Source organism: Thermobia domestica, chromosome 13 (genome assembly GCF_964235325.1).
Source record: "Thermobia domestica chromosome 13, izTheDome1.hap1.1, whole genome shotgun sequence".
NCBI lineage: Eukaryota > Metazoa > Arthropoda > Insecta > Zygentoma > Lepismatidae > Thermobia > Thermobia domestica.
The window spans coordinates 35,783,888-35,800,622 of record NC_137466.1 but is presented as its reverse complement, the minus strand read 5'-3'; the positions used below and the strand labels follow the sequence as shown (position 1 = coordinate 35,800,622).

Below are 16,735 nucleotides of genomic sequence, written 5' to 3'. Positions count from 1 at the left end.
TGTGTATTCAATGAATTAGATATCAACTGATACTGTTTCGGCATTTGCCGTTATTTTTTTTCCATGATTTATCTATGCTGCTAGATTGGTGAGGTATGCGTGAATTCCTCTTATCTTCTAGCAAAACTCTTCAGAAAAAAAAAGTAGATAACATATTCAGTTCTCAACACGTATAGACTTGGCCTCTTGAAAAAAAAAAAAAAAAAAAAAACTAAGTTCGTAGGAAGTCTCACCATTTGGAGGTGGTTGTACGTTTTTCCCGTACAGAAAAAAAAGGTAGTTTCTTCGTGACATTAGTTCCCTTCTCTATTTATTGTAAAAGTATATATGAATTTTATAAAATCAAAGTTAACTTGGAAATTGGAATTTCATGTATTATCAGTGAGCAGGTGAACAACAGAAAAGCATACCCAACAGTGACCTAGTTTTCATGCGACTGGTGAACTAGTGAAGACTACAATGATGGAGAAAATTAACTGCTGGGAAGATTCGTAGTATGAAAGGGAGTAATCAAATGATGTTTAACTATAGAACTGGTGTTTTCTTGAAACGACATCTCATCTGTAATCGAAATTTTCTTAGTCCAGATTCAGGACGGGCTTATTAGAACAGGAGATCTACTAACTTTGCAATAGATGTCTTTCAAGAGGCCACAGTTTAGTGAACTGAAGATTTTATTTTCCCTTTGAAGGATTTTACTAGAAGACATCAACCCACACATGTCACCGATCTTGTAGTTCGAGGATTTTTTAAAATATTTTTTATAGAAAGAACTTTGAAGAATATGGGATGAAAATAAATGTTAGAAAGACAAAAGCCATGGTGATTGGAGCGAAGGGGTCTGTGTCAAATATAAAAGTAGGAGGGGAGAAAATAGAACAAGTGAATAGTTTTCGATACCTGGGTAGTATTCTTAGTAATGACATGAAATGCGAACGTGAAATAAAAGCAAGCATAGGAATGGCGAAAGAAGCCTTTAGGAGGAAGAAAAGACTGTTTTGTGGGACCTTGAATAAAGAGTTGAGAAAAAGACTCATAAAATGCTTCGTGTGGAGTGTTGTACTGTATGGGGCGGAAACGTGGACATTACGTAAATGTGACGAAAATCGACTAGAAGCCTTCGAAATGTGGGTGTGGAGAAGAATGGAAATAATTAGTTGGGTAGAGCGGAAAACGAATGAAAGAGTGTTAGAAATGGTGGGTGAGAAAAGAACGCTTTTAGATATTATTAGGAAGAGGAAGAGAAACTGGTTGGGACATTGCCTAAGAAGAGATTGTATCATGAGGGACGTCCTAGAGGGTATGGTAGCAGGAAAGAGAGGGAGGGGGCGAAGGAGACTACAATTAATGGATGATATTAAAACAGAAAGATCATACGCGAAGACGAAAAGGTTAGCAGAGGACCGTGGAGCATGGAAGCTTCTCAGCTGCGGCAAGTGACCTGCCAATAAAGGCAGAATACCTATGATGATGATGCTTATATGAAACTGCTGGTAAGTTGCTTCGTAGTGTGGCTTTAAATTGGCACTTTTAACAAGATCGACACTTTTGTTGATATGAAGCAAAGTGGAAGAGCTCTAGGCCTATCAGGCAGCGTACTACTTGTTTAGTCCACTCAGTAAAGCCTTTTTATTTTCACTATCAATTTTACGCTTTTTAGGATGCACATCGATGAATGAAAGAAAAAAGTTATAACCTTTGATAATAACAAAACAAATTAATAACAGCTCCGTACGAGATCGCAACAACTATTAACGAAGTGACGATAAAATCTATCTATTCTATGTAAATTCGTTGTTTATAAAAATGCCGCTGCCCGATCCAAAGTGCGTGCCGTATCAAAGTGTATGCAAACGCACCACAAATGAGTCGCTTCTATGTCACAGGTCACCGACCTGAGAGATAAAATTATGCATTCACATCAAAGTTTCATAAAGTGGCGTTAAGTTTTCGTTCGAGTTACGAACACAAAAATTGTTAAAATGAATATGCCTGCTCCGGTTAAAAGAGGATTCACAGGTTGCCAGAATCAGAGATCGATTTATAAAATTTCTTATTTCATCAAATAAAATTCTTGCATTGCGTTCGGGTGTACAGAGCTTTTATGTGGATCGAGATAACATACTATGCCGGCTTGCTGCCTGCCGCCTTCACTCTCCAGTGCACTTTCCTGCGCTATACAGTATAGCAACTAAGTATCTGATCTACCTACTTACCATTAAGAACTCAAATCAGTTATGCAATTTACTTGCAAAATACTCTAGAAAATGATAAGGGTGGCGCTAAAACGTATTGTTATCACAAAAAAATATTTTTTAAATAACTTACTTGAGTAATTCATGCTTTAAAAAAAATTTGGCGATACAATCTTTGAGCTTCCGTGGTCCGCCAGCTGTCGACTGTTGTCTTAGACGATGGAATACTTGCCCACTAAATTTGGTTCAGATCCGACCGTAGTTACCGAGAAATGAAGAATCACAAACGCGCATTCATCTGGAGTAAAATTGAAAGATCCTGCATGTTACAGCGGGTACTAATAAATATATTCCTGTCTTGATTTGGCTTAAATAGAAATCTCCTAATTCAATGCTGTAAAAAAATAAAACGAAGATTCACATTTTCTTAAAAATAAAACGAAGGTTCACATTTTCTTTTCTAATTTCTAACTTTCCTTGTAAACTCTGTTAATTTCACTGTTCCTTCCTTGATCTAGTACCATGCATGCGGACGTATCTTCACGCCTCCTATACAAATTTTCAGGAAATTTCTGTTCCCTGGTCACAATGTGCGGAGGGAACAGAAAAGTTTAACTTAATTTTCACAGGACAAATATCTAGGCATAATAAAGCCAGGACGAAAAAATGTTAAAAACTACGCATAAGAATCTACGCTCACCCATATCATTTTGTTCAGCTCAATAAAATCTGTCAATTTATGTGTGTCCTACTTTTCGTTTTTTTTTTTTTTTTTTTTTTTTTTTTTTTTTTTTTTAAACGTGAATAAGATTGTTGATTTATTGCTTATTTTACCTCAGTAAAGTATGAAACAAAAGCACAGTTTCGTACAAAATAAATTAGGTCTATCCACCTATTTCTTTTTGAAAAGGCCTGAACTTTTACCTATTAAATCAAGCAAATATAGATTTTCCAGGGTGTATACAGGTTTTGAGAATCCAAATTTCTTGACTTTTTCTTGACTTTTCTTGACGATTTTACAAATTTCCTTCACCAAGTACTACAGTATTTTAGGGTATTTTTTTAAAACTCCTACCAATGGCCGGTTAAGACGAAAGCTAAAAGTATTTTATACTTTTAGCATAGCAAATTGTAATTAGTAAAGACTGCACATCTAATTTACCTAATTTTATCATCTCAGTATTAACTCTTAGAATACACTTTAACTTTCATCCTGAATTAACTCGCACATTTGTACTTGCTTAAAACATTTATCTTCACTCATCTCATAAACAATTTTTTAAGTAATGAAAAACAAGTGAAAAGGGCAAGAATGTAAAATGTAATCAGTAACAAATATTTTTGAACAGAACATCTATGTTAGACTAAGCATACTTACGTACTTATTTTCTTTTTTAGATTTGTAATTTCTCTGTACAAAGAATCAACTTTTTCATACGTTTGCTGCATAAGCTCCTTCTTCTTCATCTCCAACAAATGTAATTCTTGTGCAGCCTTTCTCTCACTGTTAGTCACTTCGTTCTTTTTGCTCTTCTTATTCTTTATAGTTTCCTGTCTTTTAGATGACGAATTTCTTACCGCCAAAATAATTGCTTTAGTTATCTCAAACGTTAGAAATCATTCCTGCAGCTGTAGCTGCTCCGTACACTGCTCGTTCAGCAACGAGTGACTCTTCTGCGAAGTTTTCTACCAAACACTCTTTATTAAACTGAGAAACCTATTTCCAAAGCAGCATCACCGTGAAACAAGGCCGCAAGCTGGTGAAAGAACTCAGTTGTCGGAACACTATTCACATCTATTTCACGGAGAACGTTAGAAACAAACACATTCAGTTAGTCTGTCTTCCAATCAAATGATATAACTGCTTCCTTTAAACACGATAAATCGCAAAGTTGAAGGTAGTCCCGTTTCACACAATCGACCATCGATGCAGATAAGTGCTTCTTAGACACAAACTATTCAAGGACAAGGGTTACGGGACACTCGTAATGAGCTATTCGCCATTACATCTGGTGAAAGACAAAAGGCCCCCTTTAACAATACAGCAAGCCAATAGCCACTTTCCAACCAGTTTCTTGAACAAAATTATCAAAAATTCTCTGCATTGGTTCCTAAATGACAGTATCTTCAGAACTCTTAAACCTTTGCAAACAGCAGAAACACCAAAACCAATATTCACATCCTGGGCCATCTTGGAATATGGTTGCAATAGTGTAAAGTTCGCTGTACATGATTGGCACAAGTGAATCATTAGACTGAAATGTGGTAAGAAAAGGCTTCAACTCAAATGCAACTGACTGAAGAAACTCAAGCTTTGCAGCTAGAAGCTGGACTTGCAGAAATTCTTGTACTTTTTAAAGGGATATAAAACACAAATTCTGGACCTACCATGCCATTTCTTGACATTCTTGCCCTAGTGTTCGATTTCTTGACTTTTCCTTGACTTTCTTGACCTGTAGATACCCTGTTTTCTTTTGATAAATCTAAATCTTTATTTCGTATCGAATCTTTCGTCCCATATTATATTTTTGTATTTCGTTTGCGCTCCCCTCCCCCCTCACCACTAAATGTTTCACCCATAAATGTAAGAACATTAATGGCGGTAGGTAAAACATACCGCAATCCGAAGCTTCCATGGCAGTCCGTCACACTAGTCTATGATGACGCAATCAGAGAGTTTCGTCTGTTTCGTGTGCTGGCTCAGAGATGTTAGTGAAAAGAAGAATTACCGGTATGGTAATACTTGGAAGAATTTGTTTTCACTCTTGTTAACCTTTCAAAATACAGATAATAATATACACTTATTATTACAAGTAGTTTCGTGCTCTTTAAGTATACATTAAATATGTAATAAAGCAAAAGAAACAAGTTGACACTTTCATTCTTCAAATGACCTAATTAGAATGAGCCAAGTAAACCAGCAGCTATGCTTGGCGGGATGTGTAGCGCGTAACGTTTTCTGTACTGGTTTTGTCAGTCGAGTGTGATGCCACGTATTTGTTAAAGTGTCCAACGGAAGGTTGAAAAAATACAGGATTCAATACAAAATGCCATGTGATTTATTAAGATCTTAATGGTCTTGGATGCAATAAGTGGGGAAGCTGCTTCGATTGTGTCCACAACGTAGTTACACACACCTCGCGTCGGCTCCTCGTATCTATCAGTGCTTGCTTCACTGGCCGCACACAGTGGTCGTCTCTACCGGTAGTGCTCTCTACCGCGAGCTGTGTAACTTTGCTGTGCAAGAGTCGGTTGAAGCGGAAGTGTTGTTACGGAGATATATTTGGTATTTCTATTCCGAAATGGATAGTAAAAGTAATGGTGGAATAAACAAAGTAAGAGGAAACGGAGGAACCCCGAAAAAGGCTATACATACTGTGTTTGTTCACCACAAATCCCACTTGGCGCGAGCTTGGATTCAACTAAAATCCTCATACACCAGTGGTAACCTTCCATTCGGACAGGCTTGAATGGCCCAGGGCGATGGGAGTATAATTCCTCGTTCCACCTGCTTTTATCCCTCAGGCACCTGCCTTACTCTGAATCACACGAAAATTTTTAACATCCTGCGGATATGCCCGTTACGTTACAGAATTCGGAAAGTAAATAATTTTGAAAAATTATGTGGAATGAAAATCTGGAAGGGAACAGGAGAAGGGTTTACTTTATATGACACACTCCAGTTCGTCTTAATGCGCATCGAAAAGTAGGACTGGTTTAAAAATGGTACAGCAGAGTAGGGCAAAGTTAGGTATAGTTTAGGGTAACATAATTCTGGACCCCTTGTCTGCAAACTAATGAACTACTATTTCTAGTGTCTGTTTAAACATACCAACTGAAGACGGCGTTGAAAAATTGCCCTTACAGACACGAGATTGTCCATCGGAAATCTCCATAGACTGTGATCGAGTCGGGACTCTTTGCAATACAGATAAGCGCTCTAACACTACAACGAGAAATAAATTTTACCCATGCCGGGATCGAATCCGTAAGTACGCTTCGCTACACTACGCTACTGCATCTTTAATACAAATACCTTAAAAAGAACAACTTTACCGAATGAATACCTAAGGCAAAATCTTAACCAAATAATAATAATAATAATTCTTAAGGTGGATCATTAGATGTTCCCAATGCTATGATAAACGCTGCTTAAATAGTATTGCGTTGCCAGATAGTGTCGAGTGTTTACTGATGCCAGATAATAAAGAAACTAATCATGGAATTCTGCTTGCATACTTACTAGAGAAATTAGTTTTCGACCCTTACCGCAATTCCGCTTTTCGAACTGCAACGCTAGAATTCAGAAATTTTATTATTGTGACTACTGCAGTAAACGTACAAATTTGGCAACAACGCATTATGGTGTTCTGCGCAAGTTTCGTGTCAAAATCTATTTCCTTAAATAAAAATTAATATTTAAATAAAATATGAAACATAACACGAAAAACGGTCAAACAATATATCTATTTCGCAATAAGATCGATACTTTAAAATACTTTACACATACAAATAAAGATTTCGTAAAACTGAGCACATCTAGTAAGATCTTACAGCAAGTGCCATCTTCTGTGCTCATTGTAAAACGAATCAAATATTTTCTTTAATTTGTTACATTTTTCGATATCAGAAGACACAACCAAATGAATCAGTATCTTGTGCTGTAGCTGAAACATTACTCTATCTTATAGTACAATATTTATAATATGTAAGGTGCCTTCCATTTCAATTCAGGCAGAGCATGTACCATCACCATCTCAGATATTGTTGAAACTTTTTTATAGCAACTAGACATGTTTTTAAGAGAACCATATTTTTTTTGTTTTGTCGAAAAAAATGCGCCATCAAAGACGGGGAGTACAATTTATGAATTGTAGAAGACATGGAAAATGGTCAACTTCGGAGCCCCACCATTCAGCTATGGAGACAGGTAGAGTTATAATTCTTGTTGTGGTATGTACATAGGTATATAAATAAACTATATTTTATTAACTTATAGTTTGGTTTGCGCATGCGTATCTTTTTGTAGATAAATTAACAAATGAACATCAGTTTATCTGAAAATTCGAAGTTTGCGAATTTTTTTCGAGCACTTCCGGTTCGAATTTTAAAATTCTGTTTTCACGGTTGGTAAGACCTAGTTACCCCCTTCCCCCCCAAAAAAAAAATGTATCGCTTCTGTGTGCAACCGTTTTGTCGCAAAAAATTCGAGAAATTGCAAAATTTTCAAAAATGCAAATTAATTTTGGGCGCCATTTTCTCGAAAACACCATCTTTTAAAATTCTGAAATTTTGTCAGATGGTTCAACTTTACATGAATAATAAACACACCAAATACCGTTTTCGACCAATGCTTCATGAATTAACTACAGCCTTTTGAAGTTAGCGAAGTTTCTTTAACTTTGATGTTACAGTTAGCAACACTGGAAACAATAAAAGTGCAATGATTTGATGATGTCTGTGGTCCACTTTCATTAAATGAAGAATAAAAGGTTTTCTTGACTGGTTTTTATTATTGTGATCCAAAAGGCTCTATGAAATAGTAAAATCAGCCTCCCCCTACTCCTCTGTTTTCTTAAACGGAAGTAATCTGAGATAGAAATTACGATTACGAAACACATAAATTTTAAGTTTATTTGAAATGGCCATCCAATAAATTCTGATCTGTAAAAAGCCTGAACTATTACCTCAGTGATGATTTGGAATGCTTCAGACAAAGTCTCGATTAAGTGCGATGTCATTACAGTGACCGAGAAAGGACAAAAAGTTAAAAAAAAAAAAAAAAAAAAAAAAGATTTCTTTGGCGTTCCATCAAAGAAATTTACCGACTTTTTAAACTGAACAATCCCAGCATAAGAATGGGTCACTCGGAATTTTATAGTATTCGACTAAAGTGGGTCAGTCCGCAACCTGCGAGAAAATTGTGTGTGTGTATATTGTGCATTTTAAGTTAGCTGCTACTGCGTTGCAACAAATCAAAGGTGCAGCCTGTATTGAAGCTGTCATGAGTGACCTATTTCCTTTAGTAGTATGGTCCGTAGAAAATGACAGTTGTCTTCTTCAGGAATGTGGTGCAGGCCCGCAACCAGACGGGGACTTGGGGGGCCTGACCCCCTAAACTTTTCGTGGCCCCTCCAAACCTTATCATAAAATGCTATTATTAATACAAAAAACACAATTTAGCTATTTGTAATGATTTGCTCCCCCTAACATATTCATGCCACCCCCAAACCTCTGTGGCTGGTTGCAGGCCTGATGTGGTGAATGTCCTGGAGTGGAAGGAATAAGTGTGGAGTCTTTAATTATTGATTCTGATGAAAATGAAAGTGTTACGTATGCCATATTGGAAAACAATGATCTCGTTAAAAAACTGTGCCACTTTCTGTTTTCATCAGGCGCGAGGGGCGGTTGTGCCGTGCCACCGCCCAGGGCGGCACGTTTAGTGGGCGGCAAAATTTGGAAAAGAAAAGAATAGTATCAAAATATAATGGTGCGTAATAGGCCTACATGGAAAAATAAAATTGTGTTCACCTGAGAATGTAATTAAACTTAATTCACTCACATTCAGAAAATACTCACTCAGGAAATTCAGAGCATTCCCCCTCATTTTCAATGATCAAACTACTAGCCAAAGGTATCTCGTTCAAGACTTCCCTTGCTGCGGCGCAGAAAAGATTTTCAACTAGGGCAGATAAGATTATCAAGTGTCTTTTATATATATATATATATATATATATATATATATATATATATATATATATATATATATATATATATATATATATATATATTATTCAGCAATATTCTAACGCTCCATTCCAAGTATGCAAAAGGTACAATCCCACTTGAAACAGAGGGTTCTAGCCTACAACACCTAGAGACATTTATTTTCTAGCAGCGAGTTTTTAACCAATTTACAAATTGTTCATATCTTATCAACAATATATATTTTAGAGAATACGTTATATATAATTGTTTTTATATTTAAGCAATATAAGTTTGACAGCGTCATGGCCGAACACATTAAAAGAACATGGGAGCACAAAATAAATACCACCATTACTAAGGAAAAGATGCCCAAAATGAAATTATTCCAATTCTGAGTGAGTAAATTGAAAGTAAAATACTGTCTTTGTTGAGAGCTGCAACATATTATAGTATAATACTAAACTGTACACCAGATATTTCTGGTACAGAGCAAATTACAACAATCGTTTTGTACAAATTATATACAGTAATGAAGAATGCCTTGTAAAAATTTGCGAACACTTTTTTGGTTTCGTACCAGTAACAGACACTACTGGTCTAGGACTGACAGAAGTAATAATTAAACAGCTAAAGGAAATGAACTTCCTATCGAAGACAAGAAGGGCCAAAGATATGACAATGGTTCCAATATGAAAAGCAAATATTCAGGTGTTCAGAAGAGAATATTAGAAGTAAATTCCCAAGCCTTGTATGTTCCTTTACTAATCTTTGTTGTTAACAAGGCAACCAGAATACCTCAGTCCACCGTTTCATTTTTTTTTTTTTTTTTTGTATAGTTAAAAAAAAGTTTATGACTTCTTTTCTGTCAGTTCAACGTTGGGCCATACTAAAGGAACATATTAGAAGCCTCACTTTAAAACTATTCAGATCACACGGTGGGAGAGTCGAATTGATGCTCTAACTCCACTTAGATATCAAATAGGAGAGATTTATGATGCCTTACTTCAAATAAGTAATGCCAATAGAACAGACAGAATGGTCTCCTGCGATTCTCTATGTATAGCAAACCAGCTGTGTGGCTTTACTTTCTTTGCTCACTCATTATCTGGTATGACTTTTCACTCCACATAAACATACTAAGCAAAAGTCTCCAAAGCATTGATTTTCATGTGTTGGATGCAGTCGCGTTTCTTGAAAATATATGACAGTACTTTGAGAGGAGCAGAAATTATGTAAAGTTCAATCTTACTTAGTTGATGCGATGGAGTTGGCATCAGCATTAGATATGGATGATCTACGGATGAGTAATACAATGCAAGCTCGAAGTCGAAAGAAGAAGGGACAGTTTCAGTACGAGGCAGAGATGAAGCTATTGAAGATCCACAAACAAGATACAAGATCGATTTTTATTACAAACTTCTAGACGCCATTGTGTTAGCTTTAAGAGAAAGGTTTGGGCAACTTAAACATCACAGCGAGTATTTCGATTTTATTTACGACATTTGTGTGAAAAGTGCCTGCATTTTAATACGCGAAGAATCGAAAGATATTAACCCCAGTGATTTGAAAGACGAACTGAAACTATTATCTGCTATAATTAAGCCTAAAAGTTCAACAAAAGAGACTAAAATTAATTAAGGAATATGACTTTGCTTCCAATGTCAGTCAGTGTTGCACTTATGATTTTGTTTACCTTACCAGTAACAGTGGCAAGTAGAGAAAGAAGTTTTTCGAAACTTACTCTAAGCATATTAAGATGGCGTCCAGTAGCAATGATGTGAGTATTTGTGCTTCTGTAAAAGTTAAGTTGAAATACGATGAATATTGTGCAAAGTGCAAAAGAATTGTGAAAAATGGAATTTTGTGTGACTTCTGTGACAGATGGATGCATTTTAAGTGTGGTAAAATAGAAAATGAACATGAATTGATGAAGATTTAGAGTGGTTCTGTCCAACATGTGAACAACATGGTGGCCCAATGAACAATGAACATGAATTCGTCTGATGATTATTCCGGTAACTTGCTAGAAATCATAAACATTCTACAGGAAGATATGAGGTTATTGAAATCAGAAAACGAAGATTTAATAAAAAGAGTGAAGGTATTAGAATCAAATGTTGATGCAAACAAAACTTCACACTATGAATGGACAAGAGTGTGTTATAATAGACATAAGCCGAGATATAATCAATCTGAGCCAGTACTAGCTAGCCCAGTAGAGTGTGCGAATAAATTCAGTGTTTTAGCGAATTTTGAAAGTGAAGCTCTGGACAATCCAAAATCAGTGAATATTAGCAAAACTGTAGATAGTTTGAGAACAATGAACAAGAAGAAAGGGAATTTCATAAACGCGAAGGGTAGTGCAAGGATGAATATGATTAGGGCAAGGACAACTCCTAAGACACAGCCTAAGGTGCTCATATATGCTGACAGTCATGGTAGGGGATTGGCTGAAAAAGTGAACCAAGATTTGAAACACGATACGATAGTAGAAGGATTCGTTAAGCCTGGAGCTAAAAGCGTGGATATATTATCCAGTGTTAATAGTCAAACAGTAAACAAGGAGGGTAACTATACTGTGATATTAAGTGGAGCTAACGATGTGGCTTGTAATGAGGGAAGTAAAGTCGTGAAAAGAATTAAGTGTAAGCTTTCTGAACTAAACCATTGTAAGCAACATTCCACACAGGTATTATCTTACTGAAGAATCGTGTGTGAACAAAGCAATTCAAAATAGTAATGTAAAATTAAAGAATTTGTGTAACCGCTTCCAAAATGTCGAAATTCTGGATGTAAATAAATTAAGTAGGGAGATGTACACGGAACATGGCATGAATTTCAACCAACGAGGTTGAGCAACATGCTTTGTGCAATAATTGATAGGGATCTTTATGGCAAATCTAAATTTAAGGTAGCAATAAGAATGCCATGGTTAGTTCTGGGAAACTGGACACACCCGACTCCATGAATACACTGAATACTATGTGGGGCCGGGTAAAAACCTCAAGTCTAACGAAGAGTGTTGAACTAAATGATGTAAATGACTTAATAGATGTGAAAAACAACCGCAACTTTTTTCAAAATTGTAATAATCATATAGATAGGCAAAATCTATTACTATTTAATTTAAATTTGCAATCAATAAGGAACAAACTAGCCAAACTTGAGTTATTTTTAGGTATTCTTCCTTGTGATATTTTATGTGTCAACGAACATTGGCTAACAAGTGATGAAATTTACATGCATACACCAACAGGTTACACGTAAGCTACTATTTTCTGTAGGGATAAAACATTACACGGTGGCGTAGGCATTTATGTAAAAAATGGTATAGGTATTGAATACTCTGTTCTTGACTTGTTTTTGCATAGAACAACATTTTGAGGTAGCTGGTGTGTTACTTAAACATAACAAACTAATAGTTATTACGTTGTATCGGACACCGAATTCTGATATGCATACTTTTCTTAGTGGTTGGGAGAAATTAAACAGCTATCTTTATAAATACAAAAATCATACAACATTCTATATTGGCGATATAAATGTTAACGTCCTTATTAGTACACCCATTAAAGCACTACTATGTAATGTTCTTAGGTCCCATAATTTTTATTATATTAATGATCAGCCCACAAGAAACTTTGCATGTTTAGATAATGCTTTTACTAATGAAAACAAAACTAGCCTGTTATGTGGTACTGTATAACCTTTGTTGTCTGACTATTGTTCCCTGTGATGTCACATATGAACGCTACCTATCCAGTAATTAAACGATTCAGATTGTTAGTTGAACTTAACATACAAAATCTGAGATATACATTAGGGAATCTTAATTGGGAAAATTTATTTTCTGAATATGCCAATGTTTCCGAAGCTTTCCATAAGTTTATCAATACTTTGATTCTATATTTAAATGAATGTTGTCCAGGAAAGATTAAGAGGTATACCACCTACGGAAGTAAACATTCACAAACAGTTCCTAATTGGTATACGCCACATCTTAGATCTCAGCGGGATAGACTAATCACATTGTATAATATTGCTAATATAACAGGGTTATCTAGAGATAAAGAGAGATTTAAAATTGCTAAAAAGATATACAGAAAAGAGATTAAAGCAGCAAAAATTACTGCAAAACGAAAATTGGATAAATAATTCAAAAAACAAGTGTGCAGCGGCTTGGTCTATAATCAATAAGGAAATCGGAAAATGCAATATTAAAGACCCCATCCAATATCCGCCAATGAATTCAATGAATATTTTGTAAATAACATAAGGAAATTAAGTGATAAGTCAAAAAGTGAAGACTTTTCTTCTGAAAATCAAATCTATAATTTTAGTACTTTATTAGCACAGCAAAACCTAAATAACGTTAACTCGAATTTTCAGTGGACTAGAATAAATACCAGGACTGTTTTACAAATTGTTAACAAATTAAAATCTTCAAACAGTGAAGATCTTTATGGGTTTTCTAATAATTTGTTTCGAAAAATAATTTATGTTATAATCGATCCTTTGGTTTACTTATTCAATTGGATACTTTTAGATGGAATCTTTCCTGACTGCTGACAGTTACAGTACCTATACATAAGAAAAATGATAAAAGTGATCCTAATAACTACCGTCCTATATCATTAGTCCCAATTATTTCAAAAGTTTTTGAACAATGCATCAAAAGTCAATTATCAATGTACTTTGAACAAAATAAAATATTCCACAGTTCGCAATTTGGATTCAGATCTGGCCTTTCCACGATTAAGGTCGTAGAAAACGTAGTATCACACATATTAGATAGCTTCGAAAATAATTTAAATACGTGTGCAACATTGATAGATCTAAGTAAAGCATTCGATACGGTGTCACATCATATATTGGTTGAAAAATTATATTATTATGGTATTCGGGGAACTGAGTTGTCATTGATTAAGTCCTATCTTAGTAATAGACGTCAATCTGTCCGTATTATTAACGAAAGATCAACATTTTTGGATGTAACAGCAGGGTACCTCAGGGTAGTGTTAGGACCTTTACTTTTTCTTATCTATATAAATGATTTCCCGAGTTTCCTATCTTGTAAACCTGTATTATATGCTGACGACACAACTCTTCTAAATACGGGTAAGAATTTAGTAAGTAAAACTAATTTAAAACTAAAAGCAATGAAATGCTTGAAATATCATCTATATGGTTAAAGCATAATAAACTTTATATAAATGAATCTAAAACAGAGACTATATATTTTTCTCTTAGTAATCATATGACTGAGGTAGATATGCACCATTGCGTAAAACTACTGGGAATCCATCTAGATCCGAAATTAAACTGGAGTGAACATACTGAAAATTTATGCAGGAAATTATCTAGAGTACTATTTTTATTACGTAAACTGAAAACAACAGTTACAGAAACAATGCTTCTTGCAGCATACTATGCCTTTTTTATTCTTATCTACAGTATGGCATAATATTGTGGGGAAATTCACCAGCTGCCCAGACTGTCTTTAAATGGCAGAAAAAAGCTATAAGAGCAATAAAAGGTTTAACTGATAGTGTATCGTGTAGACAATATTTTACGGATTTTCAAATTATGACAGTTCCCTCTCTATATATTTATAGTTGTCTTATGTACGTTAAAGAAAATGAGAGCAGTTTAGGTTGTCGTAATATTATCCATTCATATAATACTAGACATAAAGATGACTTAAATACGCCTTATATTAGGCTAAGTATAACACAAAGAAGTTATAAATATACAGGAATGAAACTATATAATACATTGCCAGTGCATATACGAATGATGCGTGATAATGATTTCAAAAATATTGTAAATCTTTTCTTGTAAGTAATTCTATTTATAGTATCAACGAATTTGAAGACAAGTGTAACTTTTTTCTTTTCTTTCTTTGTATATATTTATTTATATGCTGACAATGTCTATTGCAACAAATGTTGTTTAATGACAATAAATATTCTATTCTATTCTATTATGAAAAACTCTACGTTCTTCCATATCTGAAACACGCTTAAGTGGTCTAGTGATGATATCAATGGAACATGAATTGGCTGAAACATTGGACTACGCGAATGTTATAAAGGAATTTGCTCATAGCAAAGCAATAAAAGTTTTTTCAATTAAAGTATCTAAAATTTGTGTATTTCTATTGTATTTTAGTACGCTATAAGGCCTAGGCTATTCACTTACTTTTGCCGTAATATCTGATTCACTATATTATCTTCATGCTCCACATTATTGGAAACACCTTTTGATATAAACTAAGCTTAAAAATTAAAATTCTTAGTCGGACTAAAGCATATATATTTTTAAATTTTCTGCATGCCCTGCTGTATATCACGTACAGAGAAATCGATCATACTGAATACTGTTTCATGTATGGAGTCATTTAAATATTACGTAAGCATTCGAGAGAGGTAGTTCAATTTTTTGTTTTGTTTAAATATGGTATCTTAGTTTTAATTAATACCTGAACGTCCTCTGTCAAAATAAAGTTTGCGGATTAATGAGGCGGCATTTGAAAGTATCGCCCAGGGCGGCAAAACTGCTAGCACCGGCCCTGGTTTTCATATCGTACATTGCTGGTTTAATTGTAAGAAAACATACATCAAGAAAATCCAAAGAGAATTAATTCCTACCGAAAAGCATCTTATAAAATTTCAAGATACAAATTCTATTTTACTTTATGTGGACTTCGTTGAAAACTGGACTGTTATTCTGCAAAGTGAAATTCAGTTATCACCGGAATATGAAACAACTGACAGTTTTGTTGTAATAAGGGACGACAAAACACACGATTCGGCTCATGTACTCATAGCCATAGACAAGTACTAAAAATACTAATAGCCAACTTCTAAAAATACTCGAAGAAAAGCGAAAATATAGGTTATAGAAAAAGGTTCGAATACGTGAAAACAAGTGTTTACAATTTCCCAAACCGTGTCAAGTGATTTCTGATGGTACTGCATCCCACTTTAAAAATCGCTTTCAGATGATCGAGATGCAGACAGGTCCGATAAAGCAGTGTTTTTGCAGTGAAACCGGCCATGGAAGGGTCTTTGCGACGGTATTATGGAGGGGAGTGTGTAAAGAATAAGGTAACGCGGCATAACCTTAGGCGAAAATAAATACACAGTATTATTACGGACTTGAGTATTAAAACCGCAGAAGAATTCGTGAATATAGTGCAAGTACAAACTCCGGGTATTACTCTCGTTTTGTTGCCTGGAACTGAATTCGACAACTTCCGAAAGAAAGAAGAAGAAGAAGAAAAAAAAGCAAGAATGGGAAAGTGTGCGACCGGTAACTGGTATTCAACGAAGTCACCTTTGACTTTCGGAAAATGACGAAGTTTTTATAGCAGTAACGGGTCATCATGAACTAACTTCATGCTTCCCCCCAAATCGAGTTTCTGCAATTCAAAGTGTAGATTTAAGAAGTTTGAAAAAAGGAACTTTTGTTACTTACATAACGTATGATAACCAGAGATGCGTAGCAGGAATATTATGAATAAATAATGAATTACGTGAAGTGCTGTTTAGCCTTCCACATGGACCTTCAGCAGGGTACAGGTTTCCAGTAGAGCATAAGAGAAGTGAACATAAGTGTTTTGTGACTATGGACAATGTGCTACGCAGGGGCGGATCCAGGACGGACTTCTGGGAGCGGGTTGTAATACTGCTACTTAGAGCTACATTTAAGAGCTCCAAACACTGGGATGATTTTTATTTATATATAAAATAAGAAAGTTTCTTCTATGGGGAGGGGGCGATCGTCCCCCCTGGATACACCCCTGGACGAGTTGTGAGTGCACCAACACC

General features: G+C 35.2%; 1 protein-coding gene across 4 annotated transcripts in view; it reads right to left on the bottom strand.

Moving 5' to 3' along the window:
• LOC145668096 (divergent protein kinase domain 2A-like) overlaps positions 1 to 16,735 on the bottom strand; it is a 73,811-nt gene that overhangs the window by 53,514 nt on the left and 3,562 nt on the right. For 2 of the 4 annotated variants that reach the window (XM_081735617.1, XM_081735615.1), the window contains exon 2: positions 2,329 to 2,589. The exons of the other annotated variants lie outside the window; for them this stretch is intronic. The gene's annotated coding sequence lies outside the window, so the exon portion shown is untranslated. The remainder of the gene's footprint in view (positions 1 to 2,328; positions 2,590 to 16,735) is intronic. 4 annotated transcript variants of the gene reach the window in all.